We start from the raw sequence: 25751 nt of genomic DNA on the forward strand, positions 1-25751 counted from the left end.
CATTTGAACTCAGTGGAGAAGCGCCTGGGCTGCCCAGTGTTTGCTACCCACATGCATAATAAAGGAGCCACTTGAATATTGCATTTGGACTCCGAGTGTTGAAATTTGGTACCAGAGTATTCCTCGCAGCTTTCACTTCTGACCTCATTACAGCCTTGGTCCAAATAGGAACAAAAATGTTGAGCTCCAGAGATGGAGGTGAGAGTGACTGCTCTTGACATCAAGGCAGTATTTGACTGAATGTGGCATCAAGGAGCCCTAGCAAAACTGGAGTCAATGGGAATAAGGGGCAAAAAGTTCTCCACTAGATGGAGTCATACCTAGAACAATGGAAAATGGTCGAGGTTGGTGGAGCTCAATTATCTCAGTCCCAGGACATCACTGCAGGCGTTCCTCTGGCCTGTGTCCTAGGCCCAACCGTCTTCAGCTGCTTCATCAATGACCTTCGTCCCATCATAAGGTCAGAAGTGGGGATGTTCGCTGATGATTGCACAATGTTCAGTACCATCTGCAAATCCTCAGATACAGAAGCAGTCCATGTCCAAATTCAGCAAGACCTGGACAATATCCAGGCTTGGGCTGATAAGTGGCAAGTAACATTCGCACCACACAAGTGCCAGGCAATGACCATCTCCCTGTGGTAATTATGGTTTTATCTAATGTGTAATATACCTTTAAGAAGAATGTTATATAGGAAGATCACATTATCTTTAGTTACCAATAGAAGAGTAGTGCGGGGTACCTCTGTAGTTAGTAGCCAGTAGTATGGAGATAGGGTTTGAAGTGAAAGCACACATGTCGTTGCTGCTGAGTAACTTTGTAAATAAACATAAAGTTTTCCACCTAAGAAGCGTCTGTTGATCAACTCTATCTATAGTACCAACTCAGCCACCACTTACAACAAGCATTACCATCGCTGAAATCCCACTATTAACATCCTGGGAGTTACCATTGACCAGAAACTGAACTGGACTAGCCATATAAATACAATGGTGACGAGAGCAGGTCAGAGGCTGGGAATTCCGTAGAGAGTAATTCACCTCCTGACTCCCCAAAGTCTGTCCACCATCTACACGGCACAAGTCAGGGGTGTGATGGAATATTCCCCAGTTGCCTGAATGAGTGCAGCTGCAACAACACTCAGGAAGCTTGACACCATCCAGGACAAAGCAGCCAGCTTGACTGGCACCCTATCTACCACCTTCAACATTCACTCCCTCCACCACTGACACACAGTGGCAGCAGTGTGTACCATCTACAAGATACAATGCAGCAACTCACCAAGGCTCCTTAGGTAGCACTTTCCAAACCTGTGACCTCTACCACCAAGAAGGACAAGGGCAGCAGATAGATGGGAACACCACCAGTTGGAAGTTCCCCTCCAAGCCACTCACCATCCTGGCTTGGAAATATATCGCCGTTCCTTCACTGTCACTGGATCAAAACCCTGGAACTCCCCCTCTAACAGCACTGTACCTACACCACATGGACTGCAATGGTTCAAGCAGGCAGCTCACCACCGCCTTCTCAAGGGCAATTAGGGATGGGCAATAAATGCTGGTTCAGATAGTGATGCCCACACCCCGTGAAAGAATAAAACCAGGCTATCCCTCAGCCTTCCCTTTTCAAGCAAAAATAATCAAGGAATAAACAGTTAAGATCAAATCTGTTCAATTTTTATATTAAACCCAAAGTAGCACATTGTGAAAAGTAGGGCTGTGTCTAACTATATTTTATGCAGATTCCATGCAGATGCAAACTTGAAATTCCTGATGACCCTAAGGCCTTTCATTTAGATGTTTATGAGCTGGATCTTTGATGCCAATCTGACGAGTTTCAGATGAATAGGAGCTGAAATAGGCAGTGCTCTGGAATAGATCATTGACCTTTCTTATTAATGCTTATTAGATGTGATACCCAGGCTTGCTATGCAACCTGAACATATCTCATTTGATAAGAGCAAGTGGCATTTTCTTACATTCTGTCAGAGATGCTGATAAAACATCTCTCCGGCCAAATAAGTGGAGTAATTGGTGTGGGCTGCTTACATAATCCTAAAAATGTAGGAATAATTATGGAATCATAGAATCTCACAGCACAGCAGGAGGCCATTCAGCCCATTATGACTGTACTAACTCTGAATGATGCATGAAATTGGTCCCATTCCCCTTCTCTTCCTCACAGCTTGAATTTTTTCAGGCACATATTCAATTTCCTTTTGAAAATTACAATTGGATTTGCTTCCATCACACTTCCAGGAAGAGCATTCCAGATCGTGCAAAAATCATCGTGCCCCAGTTGTTTTGAAAATTATCTTCGTCTTGCGTCTGCTGCTTACTGACCCTCATGTGCACAGTTTCTTCTCCATTTTATTTTGTTGTTTTAAATACAGAAGATGCTGCCTGGATACATCGACAATTGAAGTTTCTCCCTATATATTCGATCAAAACCCTTCACAATTTTACCAGCTCTCCTTGGTCATATCTGCTCTTAGAAGAACAACGCTGAACTTCTCCAGTCTTATTACGTAACTGGAGTCCATCAGCCTCTGTTACTGTCCTGGCAAATCTGCTCTGCAGCCTCTCCAATTAACCTTCTTCCTGAACACGACGCTCAGAACTGGACATAAAGATCGTTCTGGCAAATTTCCTGTGGAGCCCGCTCCAAGGCCCCAGTGAAGCCTAAATCTTAATCAGGCTGAGATAAAAAGGGTCATGAGGACTTGAAACGTCAACTCTTTTCTTCTCCGCCGATGCTGCCAGACCTGCTGAGTTTTTCCAGGTAATTCTGTTTTTACCTTAATCAGGCTGATTAGATTCACAAAATGAGCAGAAATAATTACAACCAACTCCCCCCGCCCCCCCTCCCCCCACCCCCGTCCCAAGCTGCAATTTCAGCCACCTCAATGTTAAAAGAAGTTTGCCACACATTCCGTTCGTTTATTACCGTCATCACAGAGAATTCCAGCTCTTCCATAGGGACAAAGGCAGACGGGATCTCCACTGGCTTTTGGCATGCAGGTGGCACCATGCCCGCACGGGTTCCCCTCACACCCAGCAAACTGGCAGAGTTTTCCACTGTAAGGCCTGGGACATTCACAGAACCAGCTCTCTGTGTCACTAAAAGACAAAAAGTAGTCATGAGCAACACAGCAAAGGCATCAGGATCTTAAAATGTAGGCACTTGTTAAGAATGTTAAGAGAATATGTGAAGAGAAAAGACTGGGCAGAATCTTACTGAGGCATAGGGGATCTTGCCTGTAGGCTGGAGAGCCAGCGAGAGACCCACGCTGCCTCTTTTCAGGAAGGCCTGCCAAACTACAAGCGAATCAGGCGGTGACGAAACTGCTGGTGGGCCTTCCCATGGAATCAAGGCCCTGAGGGCGGAAGTCTCGCCTACCAATCAGAGGTCAACTGCTCTTGTACTCAGCAGCACCACAGGGGAGGTAGTGGCTGCTGCAGGTAAAACAGCTACCCGAGTCCAAGGATCGTGGTGCGGCCCAGACCAAGGGTAAGTAATGTGGGGTGGAGGGGGGTGGTGGGCGGTGGTGTTTCACAGTGGGGGTGGCAGGGAGAGGAGTGCAGGGGGCTTGGCAGCAAAGGGGCGGGGGGGAGTGGATCTCAGCAGGCCCCCTCCTCCTATGATGTCCAGGCCCTCAATCGGGCACCGAGTGCCTTTAATTGAGGGAATCCCGGCACCCCCCTCCCCCCCTCTCCACCTCCCCACAACCCCACCTCTAGAGGTGACAAGCTGGCCACACACTTTTAGCTGCACACATGCCATGTGGCGACAGGCCCATCTGCAGCGGGGATAATACCAGCGGCAGCAGGATGAGGCCCTTAAGTAGTCAGTTATTAACCACTTAAGCACCCCAATAGGCGGCAGGGTGGGAAGGTTGACCATGTGCCTTTCCACGAAGAACTTAATTCTGGTGGAGGTGGGAAGTTCTGGTACACTACCGTCCCACCTAATTAAATGTTCTCCCTGCCTCCAAGCTCGCCACGACGAAGTCAGAAGATTCCACCCACTCTGACTGCTCTACACTGTTCTTTCTGACTGTACTCATCACCTGTAGTAATTTTTAAGCTTTGATCTGCAATATTAATTAAAGCTTGTTAAGTTAATTCTTTCCCTCTCATTCTGTGCTCATCACCTAACTTTAACATTGGCTCAAATCTTCCAGGAGTGGAGTATCTCACGGCATGTCCTGTTAGTTAGGCCTGTTCCGGCATGCTTCAGAGCGACAAAGGTTTTGTGTTGTAACGTGTGGAAACGTGAGCTGCTAACGGCGCAACCAGGGCAACGGTGAATCTGGAATCTTATTGAACGATGGGATCAACAGTCTTATCTTCTTAACCAATGAGATTTAATGTCGAGAAAGACACAAAAGAAGGATTGAGAGGAAATAGGGTGAATTAGAACTAAATCAGGGACAGAAATAGAAATAAAGAGAGGGAAAGAGAGATTGGACTCACAGATCGGGAACAAAAGAGACAGAAAAGGATGGAAACAGTTAAATTTGATATTTTGACTTTGAAATCTCAAACAATTTATTAGATGTAATTAGACTTCATTTAGATTACTTTGGAAATATTAACCAAAATATTTTTCATTTTTCTGCCTGCTTCCTGGAGAATTCTAGGGTGCATTTTGTTTGCTCCAAGTGTTGGTGACTTACAATTGGTTGAGTTTTATCCTAACACACACTTTAATCACCTCTTCAAATGGATCTGTTCCTATGTAATCAAAAGTCATGCATATGGCACTCCCCCTATGTTGGTTATAGAACAAGAGCCTAGAAATTGTCACTTCAAGACCCACCTTGAAAAACTGTGATGCTGAGTTTAGTAAAATCTGGTAAATTTTTAAATTAAAAGCAGAAAAAATTGCCGTGAGTGTTGCCTGATTGGTGCAAAACCCCAACATGTTCAAGAAGGTCCCTCAGGAACTGGAACCTGTCACCTTCCACCGGTCTGACCCTAATCTCCAGGACAAAGCTGACTCTTAATGCCTATTGAGATGCCAAGAAAACCACTTGTCAGAAACCCTCTGGAAGGCTCATTATCAGCTTCTCAGGGCAATCAGAGGTGGGTAACAAATGCCGACCTTGCCTGTGGCACCCACATCCCGAGAACGGATAAGTAAAACAACTTGCTGTTTATATATGGTATGTGGTGCGCTAGGTTTTTATGAAGTGCTGCATTAGCCATTGCCATTCCTTATGGGAGAACTGAGCACATAACCAAAGGATCCATAGGCCCAAAGTAACATCAATCTGCCTCTTGAAGCATCTTCAATGTCGGAAAATGTACCAATTTGCTTCACATAAGAGAAAAGGGGCAGATGCCAACAGCCGGATTTTCCAGTGGGCTCGGGGAAACCCGACCTACACACTTTGCGCCTTCCAAAATGCACACGCGGCACATGTGTGACTTTACCCAGGATTTTTGGATTCGGGCTGGCAGTGCATTTTGCAAGCCGCGATAGAGTTCATGAGGAGTGTGGGTGCAAAGGCAGAAGAGTTAGAAGGCCCATATCAGTTCGCCAACACAGTAGCCCAGCTCCCAACATCAGTTAAAGGCCCCATTAAATCTCGCGCAGTTTTCCTGTGGTCCTCACAATGGGGATAATGACCTTGAAAGAGGTGCATGCGCGTTTTGCATCCAAGGCCTTTCTGGTCCATGAAAAGGCCTGACGAAAATAGTGTGGGGGCGTGAAGGCAGAGAAAAACTGTTTCCCCAGCAAAAAAAAAACTAAGTTCAGCGTTTCATGACCTGATTAACACCTCCACTGGGAAATGAAAATCTGGCCCCAAGTCTTTTCAGGAGGATGAGTACTTAAACGAAAAGACACGGCTTAAGGAAGCTTTTAAAGGTGGCAGGAAGGGGAGACAGAGTGTTTGTGAAGATGGATTAGCGGATGCTAGTTCAAAGATTTCAGCTAATATGGCTGAAAGCTTTTCCACTATAAATGGAGCCAGGGGAGGAAATATAAGCAGGAGGCCAGAGTTAGAAAACTAGAAAAGGTGGGAGTCAATGCAAGGCTCGACAAGACAGTAGAGGTTGGGCTGGGGTGAGGCCATGGAAGAATTTGTAGGTGAAGCCAAGAATTTAAGGTTTGGTTTGTTGGGACAAGGAGCCAGTGAGGTGATGAACATGTAGGACTATGTACAGTCCAAGAGGTTGGGCATCGGAATTTTGGATGATAACAGCTTATGAGTTGTGGCTCAGTTGGTAGCAGTGTTACCTAGGAATCAAAGGTTTATGGTTTCAAGTCCCACTCCAAAGTCTTCAGCATAAAAATTTAGGTTGATGCTCCCGATGCAGCACAAAGGGAGTGCTGCATGGTCAGAGATGCTGTCTTTCCATGTGAACAGAAACCCCGTCTGTTCTCTCATTTGGATACAAAAGATTTTAATGCACTATTTTGAAGAAGAGTAGGGCAATTACCCCAGTGTCCCAACCAACACTAAAACAGGTTACTTGGCCATTATCAGATTGCTGTTTGTGGGTCCTTGCTGTGTGCAAACTAGTGATCATGTTTCCTAAATTACATCAAATAAAGTACTTCACAGGCTGTAAAGCACTTGGTGCTATCCTGAGGTGAGTGGAGTTCCATAAATTTATTTTGTGGAAGGGTAGAGGTCAGGTAAGGTAGATGTTGAAAAATTAAATATTGCATAACTTTCCTTTAATCTCACTCTCAGAAAATTGCAGAATCTTATAGCATAAAAGGAGATAATTGGTCCAACATGTAGCATAATGGGTTAATAGTTATGGTAATGAGATAATGAACATGATGTAACACTGACATCAGTCGTCATGTGATACTCTTTCAGAAAGAGGGAACAGACCTTACACAAAAGAGATGTACTTACCCCCCAGTAGCTTATCATGTATATAATGTAAATAAAGTAGTTTTGAAGAAACCTGCCTGAGTGTGACCACAGTTACTCATGAGTAGAGGGAAACCTTCCCAGTATAAATTAGGCTACAAGATAAACCACGAAACAATCATGCCTCCGCTAAGTTCTTTGAAACAGTCATTTAATTAGTCCCTTGCTCTTACCCATAGCCCTGCAACATTTTTCTTTTTCAAGTACATATCCAATTCCCTTTTGAAATTTCTATTGAATCTGCTTCCATCAGCTTTTCAGGAACACATTTGAGCCCGTAATAACCCACTGGTAAAAATATTTCTCCTCTTCTCCCTCTTTGATTCTTTTGCTAATTATCTTCAATCTGTGTCCTCTGGTTATTGACCATCCTGCCAATGGAAACAGTTTCTCCTCATTTACTCTTATCACTTTAAATGCAAAAGACAATGCCTGAAAACACCGACTCCACAATTAACTCAGCCTCAGTCTCTTGGGTTGTGGAAAACATGGTATGCTTTAGACTTAATTTCAAGCAGGAGATCCAAATTGATTGAATGTTTTACCAGCCCAACAATGCTCAGAACAATGCTGATTAATTAATAAGTTGATTGCAGGATGTAATTGTCAGAGAATTTAAACTGATCATTAAACATATATTGCAGGAGAGGTACTGTTTGGCAAAGAGAACTGTTGCAAAAGTAAATTTAATATTGCACTTTATTTATTCGCTCACCAATTAATAAATCATCACGGGAAAAAAAATCCCATAATTGAAAAAGCACCTTTACTCAGAAAATGGTGCAAATGCGGAAGTTGCTACTATAAGGAATAGTTGAAGCGAATAACGGAGATGCATTTAAAGGGAAGCGAGATAAAGAAAAGAGGGAGAAAGGAATAGGGGTGGATGAAGAAGGGTGGGAGGAGGCCAGTGTGGGACATAAAACACCAGCATTATGCTGTAAATTCACAGCAATTGTGCATATATTTGACGGTATGCCAGCCCAGAGAACTGACTAACAGCTTCAATAAAAAACTGATCTGCAATGCCTCTCCAAATTTGCCTATACACCAATGACTTGTGAAAATAAATAATAACATTGAAAGTGTAGTGGGATATGAGTTTGCAACTTAAGGCACAGGTATGCTGAACATGCCTTCAACCACCTCGGAGGGGGTAAAAACAAACACTGGCAAATGAAAGGCTGGGGAAGAGTACCAGTGCCTAACACACAAGATTTATTTTTTTGGGGATTGTTTCCACTTTGGCCCTGAAATTCTGCTGGAATTGTATCAACCTTCCATCGTAGCCCTAGCAGAAGACTAATGGCATTTCCCATTAAACGGATAAATCCTCACGATTTCAGGGCCTCTGTTTGCTCCATTTTCCTATATTTAGAGCCTCCCCAGAAGATGGGTGCTGCTCTTGCATTGATTCAGTCAGTAGCACTGTTGTTTTTTGGGGCAGCATTTTGCTATGCCGAGACAGCTGACCAGGAGGTGAGGGAGTGGGGTAGACAGGAAAATAATGGGGAGCTGTGTTGGGATGGTTCCCCAAAGCAGTCCCACTGCCAGGGAGTTCTCCCAGTGGTAGGACCAGATGCGATTGGTTGTATGCCGGACAGAGGTGGGCAACCAATTTAAAAAATGAAAGAACCCGTTGAGCGTGTTTTTCCAGGCTTGCCGGCATTTTGGTGACAGCAGAGTAGGCTCCGCCACATGGGAAGGTCGCCAGCTTCATACAGCCTTCCAGAGGGTGGTTGTGGGGGGTTATTAGAACTGTAGGCTCTCTGCCCCAAAGAGAGGGCTGTGGGCAGTGAAAGCTGCTCCTCCCCACTCCAAAAGGTTATCTGGAGGGGCCTGCCCACCTGGGCTGAGTGTGATTTCCCGCGCCACCACCCAGCGGGACATGCTCTGCCAAACCCGCCGGTGCCACACTTAGTCTCCGGAATGGAAAATCCCACCCATAGTTACATGATCTGACAGTCAGAGCCATCAGCTCCAATGCTGGCACAGTGTGAACTTTAGAGTCTGATATATAGTCAGGGTTAGCACATGGTGAGTCACCGGGCACTAAAAGACTGCAGCTTGGCAAGGGAGAAAGGATAATTCATGTGGACCCTCTTTTTAAACGTTTCACTTAGCTGTCCAAGGGTGCCTCCAATTTGAGGTCCCTTTTCAATCTTGGCGACAGAGCTGCCAGCCCTCTGATTGTGTCAGCGACATTGATATTGTGTCCTCCATTCTTAAAGGGACAGTGAGCCTGGAGGTAGCCAAAATTGCTGAGCCGGTTCCACTGCCGGCGAGTTTGGGTTCAGGATCCCCATTTAGTCCTGATGTCAAGGTCCCAAAGCCCATGGGAAAATCCAGCCATTGGAGACAGAAGGTCATGGGTTCTAGTCCCACTCCAGAGATTTGAGCAGGACACTTGGAGCAATCCTGAGGAATATGTACCCAGGTAATCTGATTTTGTGGAGGCAAATATTGGCCAGGTCGCCAAGAAGAATTCCTCTCCTTTTTTTTCTGAAATAATGTTAAATGGTTGTGTACATCCACCTGGGCATACAGACAGAGCCTCGGTTGAATGACTCATCCCACAAACATCCCTTTGACAATACAGTTCTCCCTCACTACTGCATGGAAGTGTCAGCCTAGGTATTGAGCTGAAGTCTCTGGAGTGGGGTTTGAACCCACATCCTTCAGTGTCGGGTGCAACAGCCACAGCTCTACTTGACAAAAGATAGGGTACTGACCCAGTGATGATGAAGGAATGGTTCAAGTCATGATTCTTTACAGCCTTCTGGACAAAACATTAAGTTCAACAACTTCAGACCATGAACTCTGCCCTCCATTTTGTACTTTTTCCCTTAATGCCAGTGTATCTTGTTCTCATGTTTTGCTTTCAGACAGTGCTGACATTTATTCTGCTATTGACACCTACTCTGGACCAATGTTTTATTCCTTTACTACAACCATTAGCACTCTCTTTGCTTTTCATTCCATTTTTGTTATTTAATCTCCCTGACCCTCTAACCTATCCCTGACCTTTCCTTTTGCTTCACCTGACCTTCACCCCCCATTTTTCAACAGCATAAAACCTCTCTTTGGCTCTGAAGAAGAGTCAAACTGGCTCAAACCGTTAACTGTTTCTTTCTCCACAGGTGCTGCCAGGCCTGCTGAGATTTTCCAGCACTTCCTGTTTTTATTTTATAATTCTGTATGGCCTGGTGGGGTTCAATAAGTGATCTTTCCACTACTGGTGTGACGTTTTGAACCAATTTACTTTGTATTTTGGGGTGATTAACAATTTATCTTCATTTCAAACACTGTTGTAGTTTTATCGACTTAGGAAACTTTGCAAACAAATCATACAATGCATACATCAATAGCCCACACCAATTATTAAGCATTTGGTACAATATAGAAAGGGTAGCTATTAGAATTCTATTTAATGTTATGTTTTTGCATTCCAGGTGGTATTTATTTTTCTAAGTCAAGTACAGATCATCTTAAGCATATATTTTTTTAACATGAAACATTGGCATTATACCGTAGATCTGAATATTGCATTTGATGAATAAACAAGTGCTTGGGGAAAAAAAAATGAACCCTCAAGAATGCAAATGCCTGGATTATAAATTATTTAAAGGCTCAATCTTAAGCGCTTTGGTATTCAGGAATCAATGCCCTGTGTTGCCCATTATAGCTTAGTCATGCAGTTTGATTGGGAAACATAATTATCATTGATTTATCTTTTGTACAGGAATTTGCTACGCTCTGTAATTAACTTGTGATTCTTGTTAAATCTCACCTGCTCTGAATATGTAGCAACAGGTAAAATTGTAATCATATTTAAATCAGCTGTGAGAAATCAAAGTGACCAGAATTCACTTGCCATTATTTCAGAGCTTGGAATGACCTCTCACTGAGTGGCTCAGAGGGCCTCTGGCTATCAGTAGGTTTGCATGATTACAGGAGAGGGACATTTACTTCCCAAGACTATCAAAAGGCATCTTTCCACCATTAATATTTCAACATCTTCAGCTTCAGTACATGCCCTGTCTTGATTTATGGTGGGTTTTCTCTTTTCCATATGCTACATGCTACAAACTAAAGAACAATCTTATGATTACAGGAGAGGGACATTTACTTCCCAAGACTATCAAAAGGCATCTTTCCACCATTAATATTTCAACATCTTCAGCTTCAGTACATGCCCTGTCTTGATTTATGGTGGGTTTTCTCTTTTCCATATGCTACATGCTACAAACTAAAGAACAATCTGCAGGAAACAGCAGGCCATTTCGATCCCACCCAAGTTTTTACAGCCCTTTGGGTACACAATTTTCTTCCCGTTCCAGCAGGTGCTATTTGGGAGAAGAACAGGCGAGCACTGGCTGAGATTTATTGCCTAACCGACATTGCTGAGATTATCGGGTCATTGCTGTTTGTGGATGTTTGCTGTGCGCAAACTAGCCAGCAATGACGACACTTCAGAAAGCACTGTCACTGAATGAAAAGTGTGCTGGAAATTCCTGAGGTTGTGAATGACGTTATTTAAATGCAACAAAAACAAAAATAGTTGGAAAAACTCAGCAGGTCTGAGCATCTGTGGAGAGGAAGTCAGAGTTAACGTTTTGAGTCTGCACGACTCTTCATCAATATTTACTGCATCCATGGTATTTTGCTTTTATTTAAATGCAAGTTGTTGTTCTGCCGTTTCTGCCGAAACAATCAGCACAGTGTTTTAAGGAGACTGTTCGCCATCACTTTCTCAATAGCAACTGATAGGTAATAAATACAGCCTTGACATTGTCAACAAACTTCAAAACTCGCAAATGTCAAAACACATCAGGTGACTAATGACCCTGTTCCAATGAAAAAAGGGAAAAACAAAAGAGTTCTTTGCACTAAGCAGATCCATCCCTTTGTTCCCACCTCACCCACCAGTTTTTTATTGACCCAATCCCCCCTCATTCCAGAAGTACAATATGGTTAATAAATAGTGCATTTCTAAGGTGCGTTATTTCAAATTGAGTCTGGTAAGTAAAACCAGAGGAGTTAAAAACCTACTTAAGTGAAATATGAACTTGAAATAAAAGGGAATCTTCTTTACTGCAGAATGAAAAATATATCTGAGGTGGAATCATAGAGACACAATCAATAGTGACATTCACAGTGCATTCACAGTGGACGTTTAAGTGGATATATAGTGGGAGAGTTAGTATACATGACAAAGGAAGCAGTCAAATCGATTTTTTTTAAAAAACCTTTTCCTTTGAAATCAAACTGTTCCTTTGCAAATATCGTTGATAATGTGAAGATCCATTCAGCCTGACCCTGTTTGAAGAAAAGAAAAGGATAGATTCATACACTTAATAGAAAAATATTGTGTGAGTAAAGACTGAATTAGCAATGAGATTCTCCCAAGCAGAGGGGATAGTCTTTCTCATTCCGGCTTTTGAAACTCTTCCTAATTAAAAACAAAAACTCCACTGAATCTCTAATTTAGTAAAAATAGATCCAGCATCTCAAGTCTTTAATGAAGAAATAATCAAAACCACAACCTGGCAGATACTATTACACTGTATTACACCATGTCCAAAGCACTCTTTTCTGCATTGGATCATGATTTGATGCACCCTGCATTCTCCTATCCCAAAATAATCTCCATATTGTTCAACTGCTTCAGTTTTCTCTCCCCAACTCCAATCTTCAGGCTTTTCAAACCCTGGCTTAGCAGCACTTATCCCTGCTCAAGCTCACCTCAATTTTCTCTCAGTTCTTGTTTTCAACCTTGGGTGTTGTGTCACCCAGGCTTCTTCAGATTTACTGACATGGTTCACAATATTCCATTGTGCCCCGTACACCAAAGTCTAAGCTATTGATATATATCTAGAAAAGCAATGATCCCTGGGAAGTCACTCTACACACCTCCCTCCAGTCTGAGAAACAACCATTCTACTCTCTGTTTCCTGTCATTCAGCCAACATCAAATCCATGCTAATACAATCCCTTTTTACTCCATGGGCCTCAACTTTGCTGACAAGTCTATGTGTTACTTTATCTATTGCCTTTTGAAAGACTCTATGAACCAGATAAATAAGAACACAAGAACTAGGAGCAGGAGTAGACTGCACGGCCCATTGAGCCAGCTCTGACATTCAATATGATCATAGCTGATTTTGGGTTTTGGCTCCATTTTCCTACCTGCTCCCCATATCCTTTAATTCCCTGAGAGACCAAAAATCTGCCTATCCCAGCCTTAAATGTATTCAACGATGGAGCATCCACAACCCCCTGGGATAGAGAATTCCAAAGATTCACAATCCTTTGAGTGAAGTAATTTCTCCTCATCTCAGTCCTAAATGATCAGCCCCTTATCCTGAGATGGTGCCCCTATGTTTCAGATTCCCCGACCAGCATCTACCCTATCAAACGCCTTCAGAATTTTGTAGGTTTCAATTAAACTGTCTCTCATTCTTCTAAACTCCAGAGAACATAAGCACAATTTACTCACCTCTCAGCATAGGACAACCCCCTCATCCCAGGGACCAATCTAGTGAACCTTCGCTGTACCACCTCCAATGCAAGTATATCCTTTCTAAAATGGGAAGACCAAAACTTCCCACAGTATTTCAGATGTGGTCTCATCAAAACCCTGTACAACCGTAGCAAGACTCCTTTATTCTTGTACTCTGATCCCCTTGAAATAAAGGCCAACACACCGTTTGCCTTCCTAATTGCTTACTGCAGCTGCATGCTAACTTTCTGTGTTCCTCGTACAAGCACAACAAAGTCTCTTTCAACATCAATACTTACACTTTTCACACCTTTTAAAAATTATTTTGCTTTTTTATTCTTACAACCAAAGTGAATAACTTTACACTTCCCCACATTATACTCCATCTGCCATCTTGTTGCCCACTCACTTAACCTGTCTGTATCTCTTTGCAGTCTCTTTGTGCCTGGCCCCCCTCCACCCCCCCACAGCTTACATTTCCACCTAGCTTTGTATCATCAGCAAACTTAGACACATTACTCCCTGTCTCTTCATCTAAGTCAATAATATAGATTGTAAATAGCTGAGGCCCCAGCACTGCTCCTTGTGGCACTCCACTATTCACTGTCTGTCAACTTAAAAAAGTCCCATTTATATCGACTATCTGCTTTCTATCCATTAACCAACCGTCTATCCATGCTAATATATTAACCAAACTCCATGAGCCTTTATCTTACCTATTAACCTTTTGTGCAGCACTTGAATTGGAAATCCAGGTGTACTACATCTACTGGTTCTCCTTTATCCACCCTACTAGTTACATCCTCAAAAATGTCTAATAAATATATCAAACAGGGTTTCCCTTTAGTAAAACCATACTGACTAGTTCTAAACCTACTATGCTTTTCTAAGTGCATTGTTAAGAATTAATTAATAACAGATTCCAAAATTTTCCCAACAACTGGCGTTAGACTAACTGGCCTGTAGTTCGTTGTTTTCTCTCTCCCTTCTTTCTTGAAAAGAGTTGTAACATTTGCAAACTTCCAATCTAATCAGACGATTCCTGAATCTAAGGAATTTTGGAAAACCATAGTTAGCACATCACTATCTAGCAGTGCCCTCAACAGCCCTCTCTATTACCTTATCACAAGACTCAGTCAAGTTAGTTAATTTTGGCCCAGAGCTTCTGGTCACTGGATGGTCACACCCTGGAGGTACCCTGGAAGATCTGATGGGGTACCCCTTGGATGTCCCAGGGGCAGGAGCGGCTCCAAATTTTTCAGGAAGCCAAGTTCGAAAGTCCGGGCAAGAAATGGGGAACTCCAGTGAAAGGTAAGGAAATAGGAGTGGAGTGGCAATCCAATAGTGATTGCTGCTCCTCAGAAGATTCGGCCCATTGTCTTGGATCATCATTTCTGAAAGCTTTTCCAACATCGTGGTTAATCTGACTACCTGTAGCTGCTGGGTTTATTCTTACAGCCTTTTTTGAACATTAAATTCTGTTGATTTCAGCCATGGCTTTGTGCACCTGTACTCACACTACCAGAGAACTATGAGTATGAAACCCAAGGTCTCTCTGTTTATTCTAACTTCAGGAACTTTCCATTAAGTGGATGTTTCTATCTATGTTATTTTCCCCATGAAAAATGTACAATTTCATACTTATCATATTAAAGGTGCACTTTCACCTATCTGCTAACCTATCTACATTCTTTTGAAATGATTTACAGACCACCACAATGAATGCCAAGCCTTTGAGCTTCGTATCATCAACAAATTTTAATATTAAGTTCACTATGTTCAAGTCCATCCATGTATGTCAAGGATACAGTGGACCTAGCACTGCTGCCTGGTGTATCATGCAACTAATCTTTCACTAAGTGAAGCAGCACCCATTAACCTAAACCCTTTGCTCCTTGACTGTCAACCGATTGTCTATCTCAGCTGCTACTTTCCTGTTTCCCTCCAAAAACTGTGACATTCCATAATGTCAGAGAAAATTGTCAGAGAAAAGCTGAGGTGGAGGCATGGGGAGGGGGAGATGGGGTAGCAGTAATTATGTAAATACATGGTGTAAACTGGGACAACTTGTAAATAAGTGGGATTAAAGACTTGGGGGGTGTAGTATAAGGGTCTGACACAAAAAGGGTTAACATGGGACTGAGTGCAGTACTACTACACAATGATGTAAGAGGACACATGATCTGCACCCAGCGATCAGGGTAGTGTTGGACAGAGCTATGTGTAGAACTAAGCGTGAAGACAGCTCCTAGCTTGGACTTCTTTTGTATCTATGTATATAGTTTCTAGTGGTTAATAAATACTTATTGTTTAATTACCTAAGATTACAAATACCTTAATAAGACCTACTGAACTACACCCAACACCTAACAACACTTTACGTTTGTCACAATTTTTAAATTCATATCTTGAGTTTGCATTTCCCTTTGCAAGAACATTCATTGGGCATACGTGATCGCAGGCCCAGAAACGGATGGGAAATGGGCCTCCGGCTGTGATTGGCCCTTGGTCACCAGCATGAAATACACACTGGGAAATGCTCAGCGCTGCCGGGATGAGGGCAGGAAGGGGACGGGAACTGACCTAACTGAGGGTGTGAGTGGGTGCTTCCACTGAGCTCCCTGAAGGCAGACAGCTGCCCCAGGGAGCTGCAGACCTCCACAGAATAAAGGAAACGACAAAAACGCTGCAAAATATGTCCATGCAGCACAATCAAGCACGTGAAAGCATACCTCATAAAAAACCAGTCCCCAGGTATTTCATTTTATTTTATTTACCCACAGAGGTTTCATCCCACCCTGGATTGAGATTCAAGCAAAAATGTGAATACTGCCTGGGAGAATGGCCCATCTGCCAACCATAAATGTGGATAGGTCACGTAAAATTGCTGTTAATTGCATTGTTAATGGGTTAATTGTCCGCTTAATTGTTGGTGGGCACGCTTCCGAATGCTGCGCATGCCTGCCAAGTGAAATATCGCGCGAGTGCCTGATGATGTCGGGACGCTCGCCCATCATCCCACGCTATTTCACACCCGTCTGGGTCGGGCGTGCGCCCATCCATGGAATGTAAAATTCATGTCTGTGTCGGTGCTTTGGCAGAATTATCCAATTAGTCCCACTGCCCTTTTCTTTCTACATAATCCTGTACTTATATATTTTTCATGTATTTATCCAATTTTCATTTGAAAGTTACTGTTGAATCAAGCTACTTACTCTTATCAAAACCATTCATGATTTTGAATACCCTATCAAATCTCCTCTTAACACTCTCTTCTCTACAGAATACAAACCTAGCTTCTCCAGTCTCTCCACATTAACTGAAGTCCTTCAGCCCTGGTACCGTTCCAGTGGTTCTTTTCTGTACCTTTATGCCTTAAAGTAGATATTGCTCAGCCAGATTGGATTTCTTCCAATTAATGTGGATGTCTTCATTGTTGATTTGGAAACAGTCGCTTTGACATGTTTAGAAGACAATCTCAATTGTATCAGTTTCTATCGCTGCATTTTAGTATTATAGGGACAGCTTGGTACAATTGATTCATTTATGTGTTTCCTTCAAACTGCAATTGAAGATTTTTGAAATGCATCAGGTGCTTGAAAACTTCATTGCATGTTTAATAAAATATTTTACACTGCCACTAAATTATTTTGGCTACCTATTGGCATTATCATAAAATATATCTGAATTATCAATAAAGTGTTGCAATATCATTGTACAGGACGACATTAAGATTGAACATTATCAATACCAGCTGTGCTAATACTCTGAAATCTGGCCCTTCCTTCATGTGCCGAGAGGCAGTTCTGAGTTCCATTCATATCTCTTTCCTTAATCTCATATGGGCTTCATAGAATCATAGAATTAAACAGCACAGAAGGAGGCCTTTTGGTCCATCATGACAGTGCTGGCTCTTTAAAAAGCGACCCAAATAGTGTCACTGCCCTACTCTTTCCCCCATTACCTTGCATTTTAATCCTTTTTCGAGGATATATTTCATCCCTTTTTGAAATTAGCTATGGAATCTGCTTCCAGAACCTCCTCAGGCTATGCATTGCAGATCATAACAACCCGCTGTGTAAAATAAATTCTCCTCATTTCCCCCTCTGGTTCTTTAGTCAATTTTCTTAACCCTCTGCCCTCTCTTTATCAATTCTCCTGCCTCTATCAAGACCTTTCCTTGAAAAACTTCTCTACTAATTTCATTAGATCACATTTGATCAATGAATTGCAGGTTGAGTCTTTCTCTGTGAGTTTACTTTCCCACACTTTACAAAGCGAGCAAGAATCAAAGAAGTATTTGAAACCAATGAGGAGTTCATTACTGCAATGTTGCATGGCTAGTAGCTTTTCCCACAAATATATAGCACTTTTCATCACCTCAGGACATCCAAAAGCACTTTACAGCCAATGAACATCTTGAAGTGCCGTCTCCACTGTCATGTAGCGTAACACAGCAGCCGATCTGTGCACAGCAAGATCTCACAGAGACCAATATGGTCATGGCCAGAGTTCCCCTCCATGTCGCACACCATCATGACTTGGAACTATATCACCATTCCTACTGTTACAGGAGAGAGACAGACAAACTGTAGTGATTTCCTCATATTAGCTGTCTGTAAGCAGAAGGTGTTTTGAATTAGTTTTTAAAAATAGGCAGTGGCATGTTTTCCCAACCCCTCAGTTTTTGTGATCCAATTTACTAATAATCCACAGCAAACTCGAGTTAGGATTAACTCAGAAGGTTAGTTTATTAAACGTTCAAAAAAAAAACCTGGGGAAGGAGTGTTCACAACATCCCACTCCACACACAAACACACACACAGACACATGCACACTCAAATGCGTGCACACACACGTAAACACATGCATACACACACGTACACACAGACACATGCACACACACACACACACACACACACACACACACACACACACACACACACACACACAGTCAGTAAAAGTGGGGAGAAATGGGGGGGAAATAGGGAAAGGAAATTTTACAGTGCAAGAACCACAGCAATGAATATTAACTTACATGATTTCCAGAATCCAAGGTCAGAGTTCAGTAATGGGTTTCACGTAGGCATTCAAGTTCAGCTGGCTGAAGACTTGAATTATAATATTTGCTTTTCAGTTGATGCTGACTGCAAGATAAAGTAGGTTCGCAGTGATTGTGTCAGTTCTGTATCCGATGGTACAAAATCTTCCAGTGGAGACAGATTTCAAGGTACAGGCAGTTGTTCTATCCGGAGGGGACTGCTTCTTAGTGGCTCACCAGTTGGATATTAAAATAGCCGATTGACTAGTTCTCAGTTCTCAAAAGCAGGTAGAGATTTCAAAATGGTCACTTGAGTCACGTGACCTTCCTTTTTCACAATGACTTCATATGGGATGTTTATCCAGTGTCTGGAATTGGCTTTGATTTCAGTGCTGATAATATCCCAGCCATTAGTTGTTAAATAAGTTACCATCTATGTTGAAGGTCTGGTGTTTGGGAAGACATTGGCTAGGCAGACCCACTGACTCTGATAGCAAGGTGAGCTTATCAGGTGCAAATAAGATCCCCGTGGTTCCCCTTTGAAATGGGTCTGAATAGTCCTAGGTGTGATATGAGTCTGTTTGCAGCTCCGCAGGCATAACGAGGTTGGATGTGCAAGCCTCCTGGTCTTTTTTGATTTCAAGGAGACTGTACAATGAGGTGTGAGATTCCAGAAGCTGAGAAAAGAATTATTTTGTTCTCGAAACTCTTGGTGGTGGTTCTCAGACAAAGAGCCAACTCTGTGGTCAAGTGACTTGTAGCAGCCATCTTTTGATCCAGCAGAAAATCCATTAAAAAAATAGCAACCAGGATAAAGTTTTGAGCATACAGTGTAGTTTTTTTTCATGTTGTAGGAACCCAGCGCTTCACTGTCGCTGTATCAAAATCCTGGAACTCCCTTCCTAACAGCACTAGGCACATACCTATAAACCAAATGGATTGCAGCGGTTCAAGGCAGCAGCAGCTCACAACCATTTTCTCAAGATGGCAATAATTGGATAAGTCTGCAAAAGCGCTAGACATGATAGACAATAAAAGCTGGTCTAACTGGAGACACTCACATCCCTTGAACAAATAAATAAAAAGATAATCTGCTTTTCTTAGGTGCCGGTGGAGGAATAAATATTAGTCAGGGCAGCAGGGGTAACTCTTCTGCTCTTCTTCAAATAATAATGGACTCAGCATCAATTTAACCATGGTACACTTGCACCAAGAGTGCCATAACAGATGAAATTGTGAAGACAGTGCAATCTAGGCACCAATTTACAATGTTGAGATCTTGTTCAGTTTTGATTCTGGTGTGAGAACTCTGCTGAGCTCCTCAAAAGCATTCTCTTTTCTCAGTTCCTTCTGTGAAAGTGCTGAGCTCAGTTGCGTTTGTTGAACCGGCTGTCCCTTGAGGGCACATCCTTGGGGATGGCCAACAATGTCAGTTACTGCAAATGACCAATTCCCAAAGAATGATACAAATCTCATTTGAAACAATAGCGTAGGTTCTGCATGCAGCTGATAGGTAAAAAAAACTTTCTTTTGCCCCGAACGGTTAGCAATGTATTAAATCAATAGTGTAAATGATATGATTGTGTATCTCCCAGAGGCTTCTGAACTATTAACCCTGGTCGTGCACACCCTCATTTCACTTTTAATCAGGTCTCTCTATTATACATTTAGATAGGATCATGAAATCAATACTTTGAGTTCAAATAATGCAATCAACATTGTATTGCAGGGTAATTAAAACTAGCTCCCTATCCAAATGATGCAATCAAAACAGCATTAGACTCCTTTTTTAATGGTTAGCAGCCAGATATAATCTCATTGGATAATATTAATTTCTAGGTATTGCAGGATTAACTATTTTTCAGCATAGTCAATGTAATCAGGGCAGAGTGGGATGTGTTATCAAATTATTCCAGAAAAATACTTATACTGGTGGGTGATGAGAACCTGAGATATTTTTCACAAATGCCACCCAGATTAGACCCACTTGTCAATCATTGTGCTTAATTGGCAAACAATGTCTGTATTAATATACAAGTTTTAGAAGATTAATAGTTTGAGTGCATAGTGATATTTCATTAACTTGATTTTTATGCAGAAGAAAGTAAGAAAGACTTGAATTTATGTAACACCTTTCCCAACCCCAGGATGTCCCAAAGTGCCCCGAGCCAATCGAGTTCTTTTGAAATGTGGTCACTGTTGTAATCAAAGAAACACGGCAGCCAATTTGCAGACAGTAAACTCCCACAAAATACACCACAGCGTCAGCCTTAAGTTTGCGATATTGATTTGGCTTGAAAGTATTGATAAAAGTTAGCGAATCAAGTTCCCCTTCCCCACCCCCATTCCTGCCCTGAGGCAGTGACTCTTACTGGGATATAACTTAATTCCTCACAGGCTAGTTGACGCTATCCTGGCCTTGCATTTCCCAGCTGCGAAACCTTGACAGTGATCAAGTGAGGGAAAGTAGGTTTGCCTTTTCCTTTCTTCTTGGCTTTGGGCTGATTCTAGGGCACCAAATGGAACCCGGGGCCTAAGATCAGCAAACTCAATACAGTTTGAAGGTAGAACCCTTGACCTTTCCATTGAGTGCTGTTTGGTACTGTACCAAGAGGTATATTTAGCTACTCCAACTTGTTTTGAACCCAAAATGACACAGCCGTGACACATTATGTTGCAACATTTTTGCAGCATAACATGTGTATTGCTTTGTGAATCTCATGTTCCAATAATGGCCGAGACTGGCTGCCGCACATTCACTCACCCATCTGCATACCAGCTGAGAATGGGGGCATTATGTTAACTGAATTTATGCCATTGGACTAATGTACAGATGGTACATCATCATGTGCCAATTACCTTGGCAACACACGTTACTCTATTATCCATGCCAATTCAGGACAAGGAAAGACAAATGACTGGAGGCTCAAAGCCAAGGAAGAAATGATCTTACATCCATCAAACAAAGCCAAGGGGAGGTATCGTGAAGGACACATGTGCCCTTGTATAGAGATACAAGATTCTAAATGATGAGAAGCAAACTATGGATGAGCAGGGAGTTTTAGGGGTCCAAGTATTGCTAAAAGAAAGCAAACAGGTAAAAACAAAATGAAAAAGGCAAGCAAAATGTTCACCTTTACCTCAAAAGGGCTGGAACGTAAAAGGGTGGAGGTTATGCCATAGCTGTACCAAGCACTGGACCACATCTGGGGAACTGCATTCAGTTCTGGGTACCATACCTCAGGAAAGATGTATTGACCCTGACGAGGATGCAGAGTAAATGCACTAGAATGATGCCAGTGATAAAAGGTTACATTATGGGGAAAGGTTGCATAGACTATTCCCTGGAATATACCAGATTAAAGGGCGATCTACTTAAGGTGTTTAAGATGATTAAAAGTTTTGATAGGAGAAGAGAGAGAGACCGAGACTATTTTCTCTGGTGGGAGGGAATCCAAAACAAGGCAACACAACCTTAAAATTAGAACTAGGCCATTCAGGAATGATATCAGGAAACACTTCTTCATGCAGAGGTAGTATAAATCTAGAACCCTCTCCCCTCAAAAAGCTGCTGAGGCTGAGGCCAAGGTGTCGGAGGGAGGGGAGGGGATTGGAGAGAGGTGTCAGTTGAACATTTCAAAACTAGGCTTGATAGATTTTTGTTGGGCAAGGGTACTATGTGGAACAAGGCGAATAAAAGGAGTTGAGATACAGATCAGCTGTAATCCAAATGAATGGCAGAACATGATCAGGAGGCTGAAGGCCTACTCTATACCTCTGATATTCTGATACAATTCGTATTTGGTATTTTAAAAATGGGACTCAAATGGTTGTTACATGTCATGGGCCTGGACCCATGAACTGAAACCACCGATCTCAGAGGTAAGAACAGCCACTTCTTGTACTTATAGAACTGAAATGTTCTCTCCTCTAACAGTTTTGCTGCACTTTCTTTGAGCAAATTTCCCACCCACAATAACCCACAAACTGTATAGGTTTCTGCTCCTGGATGGGACCTTACATTGCACTGTCCACGTCTGGCTTAATTCACATGTCAAAACTGTTCATAAACTGGATATGTAGCCATCTTCTACAAGTCAGAATTGTTGGAGTGACCATAGATTTACATCTGCACAAAGCACAATGTATTAAGTTAGACTTGCCTCTATACGACAGTACTAGGGGATGTGTTACAGACACGTTGGGCATTGGTCAAAATAATCTGACCATGGTGCATGCAAACTGTCATCTGTGACTGGATGATCTTTAGAAGCATTAAGGGTAGAATGAGCCAGTTCTGCATGGTTTGAGCATTGGGTCTAAGGAAAGCTATTTACTAAATACTGACTACTCTGTAAAGAGCAATCTTCCTCATTGAGTATTCCTCTTTTAGCTCCTTTCGTGGAATAATGTAACTGACTTTCTTTTGTGCACCCTCGTTCATACCATCACAGGTGAGGGTCCGATTAAGAAATGTCACGTCCTCCACCTCAAATTAAAAGCTCCTCATCCTCAGGTTGAGTATCTTGCAACAGCATGAGTTATTGACAAGTCTAACAGGGACACAGTGATGGTAATGGTCGAGCGGCGGCTGAATTGTTTAAATGGATTAAAACAACAAGCGTTTTCCTTTTGGAATTGCCAGGGTAGAAATCACAGCACTGGCGACCATGATACAGACTGTCTATCTTCATTTAGTAAGCTTCCCCTCAACTCCATTGGGACTAAAAGGGTTAAATGTTGAGGTCAGGCTGACTAGACTCAGCTTGTATTCCATTGAGTCGAGAAGATTAAATGTGATGGAGACAATTAAAGGATTTGATAGGGTAGTTAGAGGGAAATGATTTCCTCTGGTGGGGCATAACCTTTAAATTAGAGCTAGACCATTCAGGGCTGACGTCATGAAGCGCTGGGTAAAGGCGTTAAGGGATACGGAACCAACATGGGGAGATGGAATTGTGATACAGATCAGCCATGACCTACTGAATGGTAGAAAGGGTTTCTGGGGCTCAATGGTCTCCTCCAACTCCTAAGTTCCATCATCCCCCTTTCACACACAATGTCCAATTGTAAATAGAACTTTATTTTTTGCCTGAAGCACCAACTACAGAAATGGTCAGCTAATGGAAGTGGATGCTTTGGCTTATAAAGATGACAAAGCCAAAATGTAATAAGCATGGAGAGGTGACAGCATCTGCTCTCAATGGCGAGGTGACTTTTTTAAAATTCGTTCACAGGATGTGGGCATCACTGGCTTGGCCAGCATTTATTGCTCATCCCTAATTGTCCTTGAGAAGCTGGTGAGCTGCCTTCTTGAACTACTGCAGTCCATGTGGTGTAGGTACACCCACAGTGCTGTTAGGGAGGACGTTCCAGGATTTTGACCCAGCGACAGTGAAGGAACGGCGATATATTTCCAAGTCAGGATGGTGAGTGTCTTGGAGGGGAACTTGCAGGTGGTGGTGTTCCCATCTATCTTCTACCCTTGTCCTTCTAGGTGGTAGGAGGTCGTGGGTTTGGAAGGTACTGTTGAAGAAACCTTGGTGAGTTGCTACAGTGCATCTTGTAGATGGTACAAACTTCTGCCAAATGTGGCACCAAGGAGCCCCAGCAGGTTGAAGAGAAAATCCTCCAGTGGCTGGAGAAATATTGGGCACAGGAACCATTTGGATTTATATTGTACCTTTAACCTAGCAAAACACTTGAAGAGGCTTCACAAGAGCAATTATCAATCAAAATTAGACAACAAACCACATAAGAAGATATTAGATCAGATGACCAAAAGCTTGGTTAAAGAGAGACGTTTTAAGGTGCACCTTAAAGGAGGAAAGCGAGACGGAGAGGCTTTACCTATTCCAGAACTTAGGGCCTTGGCAGCTGCCAATGGTGGAGTGCCAGAGGTGTTCAAGAGATTAGAATTGGAGGAATGCAGAGATCTCGGAGACTTATCGGAGGGAGTTACAGAAGTTGGGAGGGGTGATGTCACGGAGAGATTTGAAAACAAGGCTGAGAATTTTAAAATGAATGTGTTTCTGGACTGGGTGTCAATGTCGGTCAGCGGACACAGCGGTGATAGTGAACAGGACTCAGAGGGGATTAAGATATGGGCAGCAGAGTTTTGAATCAGCTTACACAAAGTTAGCTGGTCATGTTTGTTAAAAGCTAATTAATGGAGGCCCAGGATATTGCAGTTGGTGTTCCTCAGGGCCGCATCTTTGGACCGACCATTAATTGTCAGGAAAACTCATCTGATTCACCAGTGTCCTTTAGGGAAGCAAATCTGCCATCCTTAACTGGTCTGGCCCACATATGACTCCAAACCCACAGCAATGTGGTTGATTCTTAACTGCCCTCTGAAATGGCCTGGTAAGCCAAACAGTTCAAGGGCAATTAGGGATGGGCAACAAATGTTGACCTTGCCAGCGACACCTACAGCCCAAGAAAGAAAAAAATACTAGCCTTACCATGATTTTAAAAAAAAATTAAATGCCACTAAAAGTCAGAAAAGATCTGGAAATACTCAGCAGGTCAGGCAGCCTTGTGGAGAGAGAAACAGAGCTAATGTTTCAGGTTGATGACCTTTCATCCAAATTGGAAAAAAAAAGCACCACCAGTTTTGTAAACGAGGCACGTCAGAGGCCCAAGGTGGGGATGTCCAGTACCTCGTCATTTCTAAACACTTTGGAACAATGTGCTATGTGGGTCTCATCTTGTTGGATCTCCCTTGAATTTTTGAAAGGTGATAATCCTCCCTTTAATAACGCTGAAACAGTGAAGGCCTAATAGTCATTGCTGCTGCCCATCTGGAATCAGTCACATGACAGCCATACAGTATTAGTATATGCCGCAAAATGAGAAGTTATTAGATGGTGAAGTTGTCAGCTGGAGTGACACATGAGGATTAATGTGCCAACTGATTGCCATTCTAAGATCTCGAGTTAATGGCAACCTATCTTCACTCAGCTCCTTATTAATATGAATTGAAAACTGAACTAAACTGAGCTTGTGTTCTATCTGAGCAAAGTCCTCTTCACAATGGTTACCATGGAGACAGACATCGAAAGGAGCAAGGTTCTGAATCATGGAATGGGGAATATTGTTAGAAAAAAAATGAAAGTAGAAGAAAGCAATAAAGAGATATTTGCTGAGTCTGAAGTAAGGGACTTGAACATTTTCTGCAAGATTAACATCTGTAATTTTAACTTGACTACCATCTTTGGCACAGATTACACTTAACACAAATATAAGGATAAGGATTTATTAGACTCTTTGTTGCTTTTCCAATTTCATTGATCCTTCATTTTCAAAGCTAC

Source organism: Carcharodon carcharias, chromosome 5 (assembly GCF_017639515.1).
Source record: "Carcharodon carcharias isolate sCarCar2 chromosome 5, sCarCar2.pri, whole genome shotgun sequence".
Taxonomy (NCBI): domain Eukaryota; kingdom Metazoa; phylum Chordata; class Chondrichthyes; order Lamniformes; family Lamnidae; genus Carcharodon; species Carcharodon carcharias.